At 41.1% G+C, this 8,846-nt stretch overlaps 2 pseudogenes; both read right to left on the bottom strand.

Annotated features, from left to right (window-relative positions):
* Positions 1-795: 795 nt before the first annotated feature.
* Positions 796-1,629, bottom strand: LOC104675083 (annotated as a pseudogene).
* A 374-nt stretch (positions 1,630-2,003) lies between these two features.
* Positions 2,004-2,786, bottom strand: LOC104675084 (annotated as a pseudogene).
* Positions 2,787-8,846: the final 6,060 nt, after the last annotated feature.

The following is an 8,846-nucleotide window of genomic DNA, read 5'->3' as shown; positions in this document are numbered from 1 at the left end:
AAGGAAATGAAAATACAAGTGACAGCCTGGTTGGAAATATTGGCAGAACACAAATCTGATAAAGGACTGTAATCCAAAATATATAAAGACCTCTTAAAACACAACTATAAGAAAGCAGACCAGGCATGGTGGCTCACACCTGTAATCCCAGCACTTTGGGAGGCTGAGGTGGAAGGATCACTTGAGGCCAGGAGTTCAGAACCTGTCGCTACCCAAAAAATGCAACAAATTAGCTTAGCGTGGTGGCATGCACCTGCAGTCCCAGCTATTTTGGGGGTTGAGGTGCGAAGATCCCTTGAGGCCCAGAGGTCGAGGCTGCAGTGAGCTGAGTTATTGACACTGCACTCCAGCCTGGGTGACAAAGTGAAACTGTGTCTCCAAAAAAAAAAAAAAAAAAAAAAGACAGCAACCAACTCAAAACTTGGATGAGGAGGCCTGTGCATGAAGGTCTGGCAGGTCTTCTCAAACTCCTTGGTTAAAGGAAAGCAACAACAACAATTTATCATCAATATGCCACTCATAAGTAAGTGTGGGATAAAAGAAACTTGGAATTTATGTATCTCCTCTCATTTTACAAGTACGATTCCTTTGGGTAAAGAGTCATCAACCAAATATCCAAAAGTATAAACAAATATCAGAAAGTAAAAAGTATTAACAAAAGTTCAACACGATGGCTTCAGGAGGGCTGCAGTGGCAAGGGAGGCAGCCGCGGCAGCAGTAGTGGCAAAGTTGGCCATGGTGGTGGTAGCAGCAGCAGCAAGCCGTGGTGACAGCATGGGCTTCAGGCCAGGACCATTAGTAGAAGCAGACCATGTGCAGGAAGGCCTGGCCGTTCTTCTCCTCCAACTTCTGCAGCAGCCGATCAATCTCATTCTCCGTATCCTCTGAGCGCTGCATACACTGGCAGAGCTCGCAGATGAGAAATGCCCCTATGATGGCATCTTCCTGGATGTCCTGGATGTCCATGTTCACCACATGCACTGGCTGGCAGGTCTCCTGTTCTCTGGAATTCAGATCTTCCACCACTGGTCATCAATTTTCTCTTCACAAGTGATGATCAGATCAAACACATCTTTGCAATCCTGGAACCTTTCTGGCCGGAGCTTGATTCTCTTATTTCTGTCTAACATATACAGAATGCCATTCTGTGTATAGAATTCTTCGTCTTTCGTGATAAGATCAATGTACATTTCATCATATGTGGTTTCGAAATCATAAATATTTGGCTTGTTAGGTGCTGGTCCTGGAAACTTCACATGAGGTACTGTTCCAAAGGACTGGACACTGAATCCTCATTTGCTGAGGATACTGTGTGCCTCCATGCTCCGGTTCTGGTTACTTGAGCACACCACCGCCACCCGCAGCGGTAACAATGACCACCCACGATGCTCTCACTTACGCTTCTACCGACCACAGCACCTTAGTGCCAGTAGAATGGCGACCAAAAATGGTGACCGTGTCTCAGGGGATATAGTACGTGGCGTCTGCGCTTGCCAGTCTCCTCGCAAGCCCCGAGTGCGGAGCCACAGGTACGCTGGCATCCAGGCTCAGGCAACGCATTCTGTGACAGTTGGCGGCTGGCGCCTGCGCAGCCACACCCGCGCTCCGCAAGGTGCAGCCCAGCCACATTTAAAATATATATACTTTTTCGGCCAGGCTCTGCGGCTTATGCCTGTAATCCCAGCACTTTGGGAGGCCGAGGCGGGTGGATCACCTGAGGCCGGAAGTTCGAGACCAGCCTGACCAACATGGAGACACTCCGTCTCTACTAAAATTACAAAATTAGTCAGGCATGGTGGCGCATGCCTGTAATCCCAGCTACTCGGGAGGTTGAGGCAGAAGAATCACTTGAACCCGGGAGGTGGAGGATGCGGTGAGCCAAAATCGTGCCATTGCACTCCAGCCTGGGCAACCAGAGCAAAACTCCATCTTCAAAAAGCAAACAAGCAAATAAAATATATACATATATATATGGTTTTTTTTTTCTCTGTATAGCGGAAACCTTATTGTTGTAAGTTCAATTGAAGGCTTTTAAAAAAACCTTTTAAGGAATTCTATAACCATCACCAAAAAGTCAGTCTGTCCACCTGCATGATCTCCCAGAGCACTTCTGCTCCATGTGAGTATGGGGTGGGGAGACAAAAGCAGCATGTGTGGGGCAGTTGTCTGACAAGCTGCTGTCCAAGCTGGTTAATCTCCTGTCCGTCAGTTCTTCCCGTAAATCAAGACCTTACAATTGGCATCCCAGTGGTCCACGTTAGTAGAAGCAATGGCCCACTGTAAGATAGGGATGACTACTTGGCTTCTCAGCAAGGTGACAGGGCTACGCTGAATAAACCTGGTGGATAGCCTGAACAGGTCGTCTACCGTGTCAGAGTGATTCTGGAGACCATTCTGCTGTTCTAGGAGCTGAAAGGTGGGAATGCACAGTGCCTGGACATGTCTAGTGGTCCCTGCCCACAGCCATCTTCCATGCCATACTCATCTACGAGGATAATGCCAAGGTATAGGAAACAAGAATGCTGATGTACGTGGCACACATTCACACAAATGGTGAATCATTCTAGTGGTTACAGCAGCACGGCAGATCCTTTGCCTACACAGCGAACTGCAAAGTGCAGGCACCTGCAACAGTGCTTTGCAATCTGATTATGAGCCGAGTGCTTATTTAGAGACTCGCATAAAATTGGCCATATTTCCTGTGTGACTTTTTGGCACCGATGAGTCTGTCTGTTTTCCACAGTGGAATTCATATGGCTAAATATCACTGCAAGGCGATCTAAGAACAGTGTCAATGGTTAGATAATTCCTTAAAGGATTTGCCAAAGGAGACAACAATGGGAGCCGTCACCGTGACACACAAACAACTTCCAGACTTCCACAAGCAAGTCACTAGTGCTGAGGAATGTAACCAAGTTTGCTGGGCCTTATGAAAACTCACCAGGTTCTTTCGATAGCTCACGCTTCTGCACTGTGCCTGTCACCCAGGAATGTCTTTTTAAATTAGAAGACTGGAAGGAAACAAAAACCACAGTGTGTTCCACAGTCAGAAACCTCTGTCGTGGCAGAGGGGCCTTCACTGCCACCAGGGTGTCCTGCCAGACAGAAAGAGACTCCAGGCTTCTGAAGGCCACCCTGGGGAGTTCCTGTTTGGGGGTGTGGGAAAATCAGGGAGGTTTAAAAAAAGATGGCTGTGGCCTGCCTGGCGTGGTGGGAGGGGAGGTGGTTTCCTGGCAAACTGATTTCTAAAAGGAAAGATAATTTCAAGAAAATAAAAAAGGAAAACTAAGTGGAAAAAAAGCCTTGTAAAATCGAATTCCAAATTAATGCTAACACTCTCTCTTCTGCTTTTGAAAACTCCAATTATTAGAACTTTTCCTTCAAATTACCATCTATCAAACTACATATCATTTGTGTTTGCTCATGGCTCTCTTCATTTTCAAAGTTAGATTGTTTGGAAATAAATCTCAGTTGCAGAGCTGTAACTTAGGCAGGGTTATCAAAAAGTTGCTTAAGTCTGTCATCCTAGCAGTTTGGGAGGCCAAGGCAGACTGATCGCCTGAGCCTAGGATTTCTAGACCAGCCTGGGCAACATGGTGAAACCCTGTCTCCTTTAAAAATACAAAAAGTTAGCCAGGCTTGGGGTGTGGTGTCGGGCACCTATGGTCCCAGCTACTCGAAGGCTGAGGTGGGAGGATCACTTGAACTTGGGAGGTCAAGGTTACAGTGAGCCTTGGTTGCACCAATGCACTCCAGCCTGGGCAACAGAATGATACACTGTGTCAAAACAGAAACAAACACAAAAACAAAACATGTTGCTTAAGGGCATTAAAGTACATAGGGCTAGAAATGTTTTTTAAAAATATGTATAATTACACAAAAGAATGAAATTGGACTCTTACCTTACATCATATAAAAAATTAACTCGGAATGAATCAAAGACCTAAACATAGGAGCTTTCTTGAAGAAAACATAGATGAAAAGCTTCATGACATTAGATTTGACAGTGATTTCTTGGACATGACACCAAAAGCACAGGCAGCAGAAGAAAAAAAAATAGAGAAATTGAATTATATCAAATTAAAATATTTTGCATGAATGACACTATCAAAAGAGCAAAAACTCAACTGACACACTTGGGGAAAGTATTCACAAATCATATATCTGACAAGAGGTTCATATCCAGAATAAATATTAAGAACTCCTCTATCTCAAAACCAGAAATGCTAACAACCAGATTTAAAAATGGGCAAAGGACCTGAATAGATATATATTCTCCAAAGCGTATGTACAAATAGCCAATAAACACATGAAAAGATTTTCAACATCACTAATGACTAAGCAAATGCAAATCAAAACCATAGTGAGATACCACTTCACACCCACTAGGATGGCATATATATATATACACACACATATATATTATATATATGTTTTTAAAAACAGAAAAGAATAAGGATTGCAAGGATGTGGAGAAATTTAAACCCTTGTGCACTGCTCTTAGAAATGTAAAATGATGCAGCCACTATGGAAAATAGTATGACTATTCCTCAAAAAATTAAAAATAGAAATAGCACATGATCCAGCAATTCCACTTCTGGGTATATACCCGAAACAATTGAAAGCAAGGACTCAAGCAGATATTTGTACACGAATGTTCATAGCAGCATTATTCCCAATAGCCAAGAGATAGAAGCAAACCACATGTCCATTAGTGAATGAATGTATAAACAAAGTGTGGTATTTACATACAATGGAGTATTATTCAGCTATATAAACAAAGGAAATTCTGATACATGTTACAACATGGATGAACCTTGAAGACATTATGCTGAGTGAAATAAGACAATCGCAAAAGACAAGCATTGTATGAATCTACATATTTGAGGAACCTAAAGTAGTCAAATTCATAGAGACAGAAGTAGAACGGTGTTTGTGAGGAAAGGGGAGTTATTTTTTAATGAGTGCAGAGTTTCAGTTTTGTAAGATGAAAAAATTCTGGAAATGGGTGGTAGTAGTGGCTGCACAATTATGTGCATGTACTTTATGTCACTGAACCGTACACTTAAAACTGGTTAAAATTATAAATTTTATCTACATTTTACCACAATTTAAAATATAAACATTGATACACACACTGGAACTATGTCCAATCAATAGTGGCCCACCAATTGTAACAAATGGACCATACCAGTGCAAAATGTAAATAATAGGGAAAGCTGACAAACGAGTAAGGAGGTATAGGAACTATGTACTTTCTGCTTTTTTTTTTTTCCTACTGTAAACTTAAAATTGCTTTAAAAATCACCTATTTAAAAACAAAATAAATATACATACTAAGCTTATTACCTCAAGAAACATGACCTTTCCCTCAATCAGGATTCTCTACTTGCACTAGCACAGTGGTGAGTTTGTCTATGGCCCTAAGCCAGACTTCATGGCAGCCAGTAATGATGAAAAAGCCAGACACCCTATGTCAAGGGCAGAAAGGCCAATGTTCTAGGGCTTCTTTGATTCCCTTTTTTTCCTCTATTTTTTTTTCTCATAGTACATTTTTCTGTAGAGTTATGGTTGAATTTGTTGCTGCCTGCCTCAGATGCCACAGTTGTTTGTTATGGCTCTGATATTTAATTAGGATCTGACCAATTCTGATAACACAAGAATTAACTTGTATAGTTTAGATTATTTTTCTGGAGTATACCCCCCTCTGGCTTGTATAAATGGTAATCTATTTATTTCTTTTAAGTATGTCTTTCTATTTCAGCCAACATTTATTGAGAAAGCACCTTGTATCAGATAATTTTCAAAGTTCTAAGAATACGATTAAAAACATTTTTTTTTTTACCTCAGTTGATACTACTGTCTAGTAAAGGAGACAGACATTAAACAAACAAGCTTGCAAATAAAAATGTAAATATATTCAAGGAGGAAATGAAGTAGCTGCAATGACTCACTTTAGATTAGATGGTCAGAAAAAACCTATTTGTGGGAAGTAACTTTCAAGACGAAGCCAGTAAGATGACTAGGAGCCAGCCAGGTGAAGTGTGGGGAGAGAGTATTTAGGCAGAAAGAAGAGTATGAGCAGATTTTCTGAGATGGGAATGTGCTACGTGAATTTGGGCAAAAAGAGCCAAAAGGCCAGTGTGACTGCAGTGTAGTGAGGGGAAGACGGGCACAGGTGAGTTCTGAGAGGTGGACAACTGTCAAGTCATATAAGATCCTATATCTCTGGTAGGTGTTTTCATGTTTAAAGTAATAAGATTATAAGAGTGTCAGAAATTGTTCTAAGCGCTTTACTTGCTTTTTAGGATTTTCTTTTTTTTTTTTTTTTTTTTTTTTTTATTATACTTTAAGTTCTAGGGTACATGTGCATAACGTGCAGGTTTCTTACATATGTATACTTGTGCCATGTTGGTGTGCTGCACCCATCAACTCATCAGCACCCATCAATTCATCATTTATATCATGTATAACTCCCCGATGCAATCCCTCCCCCCTTCCCCCTCCCCATGATAGGCCCCAGTGTGTGATGTTCCCCTTCCCGAGTCCAAGTGATCTCATTGTTCAGTTCCCACCTATGAGTGAGAACATGCGGTGTTTGGTTTTCTGTTCTTGTGATAGTTTGCTAAGAATGATGGTTTCCAGCTGCATCCATGTCCCGACAAAGGACGCAAACTCATCCTTTTTTATGGCTGCATAGTATTCCATGGTGTATATGTGCCACATTTTCTTAATCCAGTCTGTCACAGATGGACATTTGGGTTGATTCCAAGTCTTTGCTATTGTGAATAGTGCCGCAATAAACATACGTGTGCATGTGTCTTTACAGCATGATTTATAATCCTTTGGGTATATACCCAGTAGTGGGATGGCTGGGTCATATGGGACATCTAGTTCTAGATCCTTGAGGAATTGCCATACTGTTTTGCATAATGGTTGAACGAGTTTACAATCCCACCAACAGTGTAAAAGTGTTCCTATTTCTCCACATCCTCTCCAACAACTGTTGTTTCCTGATTTTTTAATGATTGCCATTCTAACTGGTGTGAGATGGTATCTCATTGTGGTTTTGATTTGCATTTCTCTGATGGCGAGTGATGATGAGCATTTTTTCATGTGTCTGCTGGCTGTATGAATGTCTTCTTTTGAGAAATGTCTGTTCATATCCTTTGCCCACTTTTTGATGGGGTTGTTTGTTTTTTTCTTGTATATTTGTTTGAGTTCGTTGTAGATTCTGGATATTAGCCCTTTGTCAGATGAGTAGATTGCAAAAATTTTCTCCCATTCTGTAGGTTGCCTGTTCACTCTGATGGTAGTTTCTTTTGCTGTGCAGAAGCTCTTTAGTTTAATTAGATCCTGTTTGTCAATTTTGGCTTTTGTTGCCGTTGCTTTTGGTGTTTTAGACATGAAGTCCTTGCCCATGCCTATGTCCTGAATGGTACTACCTAGATTGTCTTCTAGGGTTTTTATGGTATTAGGTCTAACATTTAAGTCTCTAATCCATCTTGAATTAATCTTCGTATAAGGAGTAAGGAAAGGATCCGGTTTCAGCTTTCTACTTATGGCTAGCCAATTTTCCCAGCACCATTTATTAAATAGGGAATCCTTTCCCCATTTCTTGTTTCTCTCAGGTTTGTCAAAGATCAGATGGCTGTAGATGTGTGGTATTATTTCTGAGGACTCTGTTCTGTTCCATTGGTCTATATCTCTGTTTTGGTACCAGTACCATGCTGTTTTGGTTACTGTAGCCTTGTAGTATAGTTTGAAGTCAGGTAGCGTGACGCCTCCAGCTTTGTCCTTTTGACTTAGGATTGTCTTGGCAATGCAGGCTCTTTTTTGGTTCCATATGAACTTTAAAGCAGTTTTTTCCAATTCTGTGAAGAAACTCATTGGTAGCTTGATGGGGATGGCATTGAATCTATAAATAACCTTGGGCAGTATGGCCATTTTCACGATATTGATTCTTCCTATCCATGAGCATGGTATGTTCTTCCATTTGTTTGTGTCCTCTTTGATTTCACTGAGCAGTGGTTTGTAGTTATCCTTGAAGAGGTCCTTTACATCCCTTGTAAGTTGGATTCCTAGGTATTTGATTCTCTTTGAAGCAATTGTGAATGGAAGTTCATTCCTGATTTCGCTCTCTGCTTGTCTGTTACTGGTGTATAAGAATGCTTGTGATTTTTGCACATTAATTTTGTATCCTGAGACTTTGCTGAAGTTGCTTATCAGCTTAAGGAGATTTTGGGCTGAGACGATGGGGTTTTCTAAATATACAATCATGTCATCTGCAAACAGGGACAATTTGACTTCTTCTTTTCCTAACTGAATACCCTTGATTTCTTTCTCTTGCCTGATTGCCCTAGCCAGAACTTCCAACACTATGTTGAATAGGAGTGGTGAGAGAGGGCATCCCTGTCTTGTACCAGTTTTCAAAGGGAATTTTTCCAGTTTTTGCCCATTCAGTATGATATTAGCTGTGGGTTTGTCATAAATAGCTCTTATTATTTTGAGGTACGTTCCATCAATACCGAATTTATTGAGCGTTTTTAGCATGAAGGGCTGTTGAATTTTGTCAAAAGCCTTTTCTGCATCTATTGAGATAATCATGTGGTTCTTGACTTTGGTTCTGTTTATATGCTGGATTACATTTATTGATTTGCGAATGTTGAACCAGCCTTGCATCCCAGGGATGAAGCCCACTTGATCATGGTGGATAAGCTTTTTGATGTGCTGCTGAATCCAGTTTGCCAGTATTTTATTGAGGAGTTTTGCATTGATGTTCATCAGGGATATTGGTCTAAAATTCTCTTTTTTTGTTGTGTCTCTGCCAGGCTTTGGTATCAGGA

This window comes from Rhinopithecus roxellana, chromosome 7, assembly GCF_007565055.1.
Source record: "Rhinopithecus roxellana isolate Shanxi Qingling chromosome 7, ASM756505v1, whole genome shotgun sequence".
NCBI classification, from domain to species: Eukaryota; Metazoa; Chordata; class Mammalia; order Primates; family Cercopithecidae; genus Rhinopithecus; species Rhinopithecus roxellana.
Note: the sequence above shows the minus strand (reverse complement) of the source record. Positions and strands in the feature narration are given on the sequence as shown.